Source organism: Ranitomeya imitator, chromosome 2 (assembly GCF_032444005.1).
Source record: "Ranitomeya imitator isolate aRanImi1 chromosome 2, aRanImi1.pri, whole genome shotgun sequence".
Lineage (NCBI taxonomy): Eukaryota > Metazoa > Chordata > Amphibia > Anura > Dendrobatidae > Ranitomeya > Ranitomeya imitator.
In genome coordinates, this window is record NC_091283.1 from 552,206,233 (window position 1) to 552,215,131 (window position 8,899).

An 8,899-nucleotide genomic window follows, 5' to 3' on the forward strand; every position below is an offset into this window, starting at 1 on the left:
ACATGGCGTCATGGGTCGGGAAGGGGTTAATTAAAAAACAGGATAAGTGTCTAGACAGTGTCTAGACACTGACAAAAGACTATATATATATATATATATATATATATATATAAAGGGGTTGGCATTGTCTTTCAATTGGCATCAGGACACAAGGCTAGAGAGACGACCAGTGATCTGCTTTCAAAACCTGCAAGTATATAATTTCTCATTGCATTTTTCTTCTGTGTTTTATTTCTTGATTTTGAAAGCAATTTGTGCAATGTTTGGTTTGTATTTTTGTACGGCTATATGCCACTGTGTTTTTTTTTTTTTTTTAAATTTGTGTTTTTAAATCTGGTTCTGATATATTTCTGGCGTTATATGATGGCGTTTCTTGTCTCCGGCCTTGCTTGTTTTTGGATTGGTTTTAATGTATTTTGGGTTGTTCTGTTGTCATGCGGTTGTTCCACTGTGGTTTTAAGGATTTTCTTGTTTAATTTCTGGTGTATGTGTTTTTATTCTGATTTCTATTTCTGGGGGTAACCGTATGGCGTTTTCTTGGCTCATGTCCTGCTGTGTTTTATTGTAAAGTATGCGGTTTTATACTGGATTGCCTTTTCTTTTCCGTATTTTTTTTCTCTGTGTGCCTTTTTTTTTTTTTTTTTGGGGGGGGGGGGGGGGCTACATTTATGATGTTTCAGTAAATTCTTATTGGGTTGGTCCATGCGGCTATATGCCATTGTATTTTCCATTGTATTTTTCTGTTTTTATATATTTTATTATATTTTTTCTGTTTCTGATGTATTTCAGGCGTATGTAACCGTATGGCGTATATCTCCATCCTTGTTTTTTTTTTATTGTAAAGTATGGATGTTTTTATAATGTATTGTTTTTTTTTCTTTGTCAAGTGTTTTTTTTTTTTTATTTGACTATGGTTTATCTTGTATTGGATTGCTGTATAATTTCCATCGGCTGTGCCATTATTATATATATATATATATATATATATATATATATATATAATGGTTTTTATCTGTTTCTGATGCATTTCTGTGGTTATATGTAACCAGATGGTGTTGTTTTGGATCATGTCTTGTTGTTTTTAATTGTAAAGTATGGCGTTTTACACTAGTTTGCCTTTTCTTTGCCCTTTGTAAATATTTTTATTTTTGGGGGGTAAACAAAAAAGGTTTATGTGTCCAATTTTTTTTTATTTGGACATAGGGAGCTGTTGTAGCTGAATGTTTTTTTTTTTTTGTCTTTTCTGGAACTTACCGTATATACTCGAGTATAAGCCGAGATTTTCAGCCCAAATTTTTGGGCTGAAAGTGCCCCTCTCGGCTTATACTCGAGTCAAGGTGGGCGGCAGGGTTGGCGGGTGAGGGGGAGAGGGCGCTGAGGTATACTTACCTAGTCACAGCGATCCTTGTGCTGTCCATGCCGTCCCTTGGTCTTCAGTGCTGCAGTTCTTCCCCTCTTCAGCGGTCACGTGGGACCGCTCATTAGAAAAATGAATAGGCGGCTCCACCTCCCATAGGGGTGGAGCCGCCTACTCATTTCTCTAATCAGCGGTGCGGCACCGAAGACAGCTGTGACAGGCAGAGTGAGCGTCAGGATCGCTGGGACTAGGTAAGTATTTTATATTCACCTGTCCGCGTTCCAGCCGCCGGGCGTCGCTCCATCTTCCCGGCGCCTCCATCTTCCCGGCGTCTGCGCTCTGACTGTTCAGGTCAGAGGGCGCGATGACGCATATAGTGTGCGCGGCGCCCTCTGCCTGATCAGTCAGTGCAGAGACGCCGGGAAGATGGAGGCGCCGGGACCGGACGCTGGGAGCTGCAAGCAAGAGAGGTGAGTATGTGTTTTTTTTTTTTTTATTGCAGCAGCAGCGGCCATGGCACAGATTTATGTGGAGCATCTATGGGACAAAATGAACGGTGCAGAGCATATATGGGGCACAGATATGGGACAATAATGAACGGTGCCGAGCACAGTATGGGGCACAGCTATGGGACAAAATGAACGGTGCAGAGCATATATGGGGCACAGATATGGGACAATAATGGACGGTGCAGAGCATATATGGGGCACAGATATGGGGCAATAATGAATGGTGCAGAGCATATATGGGGCACAGATATGGGACAATAATGAATGGTGCAGAGCATATATGGGGCACAGATATGGGGCAATAATGAACGGTGCAGAGCACTATATGGGGCACAGATATGGGACAATAATGAACGGTGCAGAGCACTATATGGGGCACAGATATGGGACAATAATGAACGGTGCAGAGCATATATGGGGCACAGATATGGGGCAATAATGAACGGTGCAGAGCATATATGGGGCACAGATATGGGGCAATAATGAACGGTGCAGAGTAGGGTTGAGCGAAACGGGTCGAACATTTTCAAAAGTCGCCGACTTTTGGCTAAGTCGGGGTTTCATGAAACCCGATCCGACCCCTGTGCGGGGTCGGCCATGCGGTACGCGACTTTCGCGCCAAAGTCGCGTTTCAATGACGCGAAAAGCGCCATTTCTCAGCCAATGAAGGTAAACGCAGAGTGTGGGCAGCGTGATGACATAGGTCCTGGTCCCCACCATCTTAGAGAAGGGCATTGCAGTGATTGGCTTGCTGTCTGCGACATCACAGGGGCTATAAAGAGGCGTTCCCGCCGACCGCCATCTTACTGCTGCTGATCTGAGCTTAGGGAGAGGTTGCTGCCGCTTCGTCAGAAGCAGGGATAGCGTTAGGCAGGGTCCATTAACCACAAAACCGCTTGTGCTGCAGCGATTTGCACTGTCCAACACCACCCTCGGTGTGCAGGGACAGTGGAAGTTATTTTTTTTTTTTTTCCCCTCAGCGCTGTAGCTCATTGGGCTGCCCTAGAAGGCTCCCTGATAGCTGCATTGCTGTGTGTACGCCGCTGTGCAAACCAACTGCTTTTTTCAAAGCACAAATCCTCTTGTTCCTTCCTTTCTGCACAGCTATCTTTTTTGTTTGTCCACACTTTTTATTTCATTTGTGCATCAGTCCACTCCTTATTGCTGCCTCCCATACCTGGCTGAGATTACTGCAGGCAGGGAGATAGTAGCTGCCTGCCATACCTGGCTGAGATTACTGCAGGCAGGGAGATAGTAATTGTAGGACATTCCCTGTTTTTTTTTTTTTTTGGTGGGAGATTAAGATTGGCAATTTGGCATTTCTGCTAGAGTGCCATCCCTGTGTGTGCCATCTCTCTCACATAGTGGGCCATAGAAAGCCTTTTCATTTTTCTGTATTTTTTTTTGTGGGGTGTATAAATTCTCCCTGATAAAAATACAGTGGGAGATTAATATTGGCCTTTGGGCTTGTGTGCCAGTCCTGAGTGTGCCATCTCTCTCACAAATAGTGGGCCATAGAAAGCCTATTTTATTTTTTTTTGGGTTTTATAAATTCTCCCTGAAAAAAAGGGAGATTAATATTGGCCTCTGGGCTTGTGTGCCAGTCCTGAGCGTGCCATCTGTGCCAGCCCTGAGCGTGCCATCTCTCTCACAAATAGTGGGCCATAGAAAGCCTATTTAATTTTTTTTTTGGTTTTATAAATTCTCCCTGAAAAAAAGGGAGATTAATATTGGCCTCTGGGCTTGTGTGCCAGTTGTGAGCGTGCCATCTGTGGCAGTCCTGAGCGTGCCATCTGTGCCAGCCCTGAGCGTGCCATCTCTCTCACAAATAGTGGGCCATAGAAAGCCTATTTAATTTTTTTTTTGGTTTTATAAATTCTCCCTGAAAAAAAGGGAGATTAATATTGGCCTCTGGGCTTGTGTGCCAGTTGTGAGCGTGCCATCTGTGCCAGTCCTGAGCGTGCCATCTCTCTCACAAATAGTGGGCCATAGAAAGCCTATTTAATTTTTTTTTTGGTTTTATAAATTCTCCCTGAAAAAAAGGGAGATTAATATTGGCCTCTGGGCTTGTGTGCCAGTTGTGAGCGTGCCATCTGTGCCAGTCCTGAGCGTGCCATCTCTCTCACAAATAGTGGGCCATAGAAAGCCTATTTAAATATTTTTTTGGTTTTATAAATTCTCCCAGAAAAAAAGGGAGATTAATATTGGCCTCTGGGCTTCTGTGCCAGTCCTGAGCGTGCCATCTGTGCCAGTCCTGAGCGTCCCATCTCTCTCACAAATAGTGGGCCATAGAAAGCCTATTTTTTTTTTTTTGGGGTTTTAGAAATTCTCCCTGAAAAAAAAAGGGAGATTAATATTGCCCTTTGGGCTTGTGTGCCAGTACTAAGCGTGCCATCTCTCTCTCTCTCTCAGTCAGTGGGCCATAGAACGCCTATTTTTGGTTTTATTTGTTTTCTAAATTCTCCCTGAAAAAATCATTTTATTTTATTTGGTTTCTAAATTCTTCCTGATAAAATCATATTTTTTTTATTATTTTTTTTTCTAAAGTCTCCCTGAAAAAAAAAAAAAAAAGACAAACAAAAAAAACAGTGGGAGATTAATATTGGCCTTTCTGCTTGTGTGCCAGTCTTGACTCCTGGGTGTGCCATCTCTCTCTCTCTCTCTCTCTCTCTCTCTCTCTCTCTCTCTCCAATTGTGGTCCATAGAAAGCCTATATTTTTTTTCCTTGATTTGGGTTCCAAAATCTACCAGAGAAAATAACTACATCAATCATTGGTAGAAAAATATTGGCCTCTGGGCTTGTGTGCCACTCCTGACTCCTGTGTGCGTCATCTCTCAGTCAGTGGGCCATAGAACGCCTATTTTTGTTTTTATTTGTTTTATAAATTCTCCCTGAAAAAATAATTTTATTTTATTTGGTTTCTAAATTCTTCCTGATAAAATCATATTTTTTTTATTATTTTTTTTTCTAAAGTCTCCCTGAAAAAAAAAAAAAAAAACAAACAAAAAAAACAGTGGGAGATTAATATTGGCCTTTCTGCTTGTGTGCCAGTCTTGACTCCTGGGTGTGCCATCTCTCTCTCTCTCTCTCTCTCTCTCCAATTGTGGTCCATAGAAACCCTATATTTTTTTTCCTTGATTTGGGTTCCAAAATCTACCAGAGAAAATAAATACATCAATCATTGGTAGAAAAATATTGGCCTCTGGGCTTGTGTGCCACTCCTGACTCCTGTGTGCGTCATCTCTCAGTCAGTGGGCCATAGAACGCCTATTTTTGGTTTTATTTGTTTTCTAAATTCTCCCTGAAAAAATCATTTTATTTTATTTGGTTTCTAAATTCTTCCTGATAAAATCATATTTTTTTTATTTTTTTTTTTCTAAAGTCTCCCTGAAAAAAAAAAAAAAAAAACAAACAAAAAAAACAGTGGGAGATTAATATTGGCCTTTCTGCTTGTGTGCCAGTCTTGACTCCTGGGTGTGCCATCTCTCTCTCTCTCTCTCTCTCTCTCTCTCCAATTGTGGTCCATAGAAAGCCTATATTTTTTTTCCTTGATTTGGGTTCCAAAATCTACCAGAGAAAATAACTACATCAATCATTGGTAGAAAAATATTGGCCTCTGGGCTTGTGTGCCACTCCTGACTCCTGTGTGCGTCATCTCTCAGTCAGTGGGCCATAGAACGCCTATTTTTGGTTTTATTTGTTTTCTAAATTCTCCCTGAAAAAATCATTTTATTTTATTTGGTTTCTAAATTCTTCCTGATAAAATCATATTTTTTTTATTTTTTTTTTTTCTAAAGTCTCCCTGAAAAAAAAAAAAAAAAGACAAACAAAAAAAACAGTGGGAGATTAATATTGGCCTTTCTGCTTGTGTGCCAGTCTTGACTCCTGGGTGTGCCATCTCTCTCTCTCTCTCTCTCTCTCTCTCTCCAATTGTGGTCCATAGAAAGCCTATATTTTTTTTCCTTGATTTGGGTTCCAAAATCTACCAGAGAAAATAACTACATCAATCATTGGTAGAAAAATATTGGCCTCTGGGCTTGTGTGCCACTCCTGACTCCTGTGTGCGTCATCTCTCAGTCAGTGGGCCATAGAACGCCTATTTTTGTTTTTATTTGTTTTATAAATTCTCCCTGAAAAAATAATTTTATTTTATTTGGTTTCTAAATTCTTCCTGATAAAATCATATTTTTTTTATTATTTTTTTTTCTAAAGTCTCCCTGAAAAAAAAAAAAAACAAACAAACAAAAAAAACAGTGGGAGATTAATATTGGCCTTTCTGCTTGTGTGCCAGTCTTGACTCCTGGGTGTGCCATCTCTCTCTCTCTCTCTCTCTCTCTCTCCAATTGTGGTCCATAGAAAGCCTATATTTTTTTTCCTTGATTTGGGTTCCAAAATCTACCAGAGAAAATAACTACATCAATCATTGGTAGAAAAATATTGGCCTCTGGGCTTGTGTGCCACTCCTGACTCCTGTGTGCGTCATCTCTGTCAGTGGGCCATAGAACGCCTATTTTTGGTTTTATTTGTTTTCTAAATTCTCCCTGAAAAAATCATTTTATTTTATTTGGTTTCTAAATTCTTCCTGATAAAATCATATTTTTTTTATTTTATTTTTTTCTAAAGTCTCCCTGAAAAAAAAAAAAAAAAGACAAACAAAAAAAACAGTGGGAGATTAATATTGGCCTTTCTGCTTGTGTGCCAGTCTTGACTCCTGGGCGTGCCATCTCTCTCTCTCTCTCTCTCTCTCTCTCTCTCCAATTGTGGTCCATAGAAAGCCTATATTTTTTTTCCTTGATTTGGGTTCCAAAATCTACCAGAGAAAATAACTACATCAATCATTGGTAGAAAAATATTGGCCTCTGGGCTTGTGTGCCACTCCTGACTCCTGTGTGCGTCATCTCTCAGTCAGTGGGCCATAGAACGCCTATTTTTGTTTTTATTTGTTTGATAAATTCTCCCTGAAAAAATAATTTTATTTTATTTGGTTTCTAAATTCTTCCTGATAAAATCATATTTTTTTTATTATTTTTTTTTCTAAAGTCTCCCTGAAAAAAAAAAAAAAAAAAAAACAGTGGGAGATTAATATTGGCCTTTCTGCTTGTGTGCCAGTCTTGACTCCTGGGTGTGCCATCTCTCTCTCTCTCTCTCTCTCTCTCTCTCTCTCTCTCTCTCTCCAATTGTGGTCCATAGAAAGCCTATATTTTTTTTCCTTGATTTGGGTTCCAAAATCTACCAGAGAAAATAACTACATCAATCATTGGTAGAAAAATATTGGCCTCTGGGCTTGTGTGCCACTCCTGACTCCTGTGTGCGTCATCTCTCAGTCAGTGGGCCATAGAACGCCTATTTTTGTTTTTATTTGTTTTATAAATTCTCCCTGAAAAAATAATTTTATTTTATTTGGTTTCTAAATTCTTCCTGATAAAATCATATTTTTTTTATTATTTTTTTTTCTAAAGTCTCCCTGAAAAAAAAAAAAAAAAACAAACAAAAAAAAAAAAATGGGAGATTAATATTGGCCTTTCTGCTTGTGTGCCAGTCTTGACTCCTGGGTGTGCCATCTCTCTCTCTCTCTCTCTCTCTCTCTCTCTCTCCAATTGTGGTCCATAGAAAGCCTATATTTTTTTTCCTTGATTTGGGTTCCAAAATCTACCAGAGAAAATAACTCCATCAATCATTGGTAGAAAAATATTGGCCTCTGGGCTTGTGTGCCACTCCTGATTCCTGTGTGCGTCATCTCTCACTCAGTGGCCCATAGAAAGCATATAGTTTGTTACATTTGTTTTCTAAATTCTCCCTGCAAAAATCTATTTTTTTTTTTTTTTTGGGTTTCTAAAGTGTTCCTGAAAAAAATAAAAATAAAAAAAAAATAATAGTGTGACATTAATATTAACATTTGTGCTTCAGTGACAGTCCTGCGTGTGGGGCATCTCTCTAATTTGCAGCCACCAAAAACAGAGTGTGTAACATTGGGCCTGATTTTCGCTGTGGTCTCACCAACCTGTAAAGGGGTAGCTAAATCATACTGAAGTTATAGCTCACCGTGTAAGTTGTGTGACTGCAACAAATAACGTTAGTTTGGTTACGTTTTTAAAACAATGAGGAAGTCTAGTGGAAGAGGTCGTGGCCGGGGGCGTTCATTGTCAGCTGGTAATGAGGGTAGTGGTAGTGGTGGAGCATCAGGTGGTCGTGGGAAAAAAAATATTGCACCTAAGTCTGGAGCTGTGGAGCCAGGTTCGTCGTCCGGCTACACAAGGCCTCGAACGCTCCCTTTTCTGGGATTAGGAAAACCGCTTTTAAAGCCGGAGCAGCAAGAGCAAGTTTTGGCTTATCTTGCTGACTCAGCCTCTAGCTCTTTTGCCTCCTCTCGTGAAACTGGTAAAAGTAAAAGCAGCGCGTCGGTAGTGGATGTTCACGGTCAGGGACAAGTCACTTCCTTGTCCTCTTCAGCAAAAACAACAACAGAGAAGAATGCAGCAGGCGACACAACGGGTTACTCCATGGAGCTCTTTACACATACCGTCCCTGGCTTAGAAAGTGAAGCAGTTAACAGTCCATGCCCATTACAAGTTGAATCTGACATGGAGTGCACTGACGCACAGCCACAGCCAGACTACTATGCTGGTCCTTTGACTCAGACCACAACATTGCCCTTGCAGGGTGCTGATCAAGAATCAGACCCTGATGAGACTATGTTGCCCCATCACGAACGCTATACCACCGAACGACACGGTGACACAGACGAAGTTGCGCAGGAGGTACAAGAAGAGTTATTAGATGACCCAGTTCTTGACCCCGATTGGCAGCCATTGCGGGAACAGGGTGCAGGCGGCAGCAGTTCTGAAGCAGAGGAGGAGGAGGGGCCGCAGCAGGCATCAACATCGCCACAGGTTCCATCTGCCGGGCCCGTATCTTGCCCAAAACGCGTGGCAAAGCCAAAACCTGGTGGAGGACAGCGTGGCCATCCGGTTAAAGCTCAGTCTGCAATGCCTGAAAAGGTATCCGATGCTAGAAAGAGTGCAGTCTGGCATT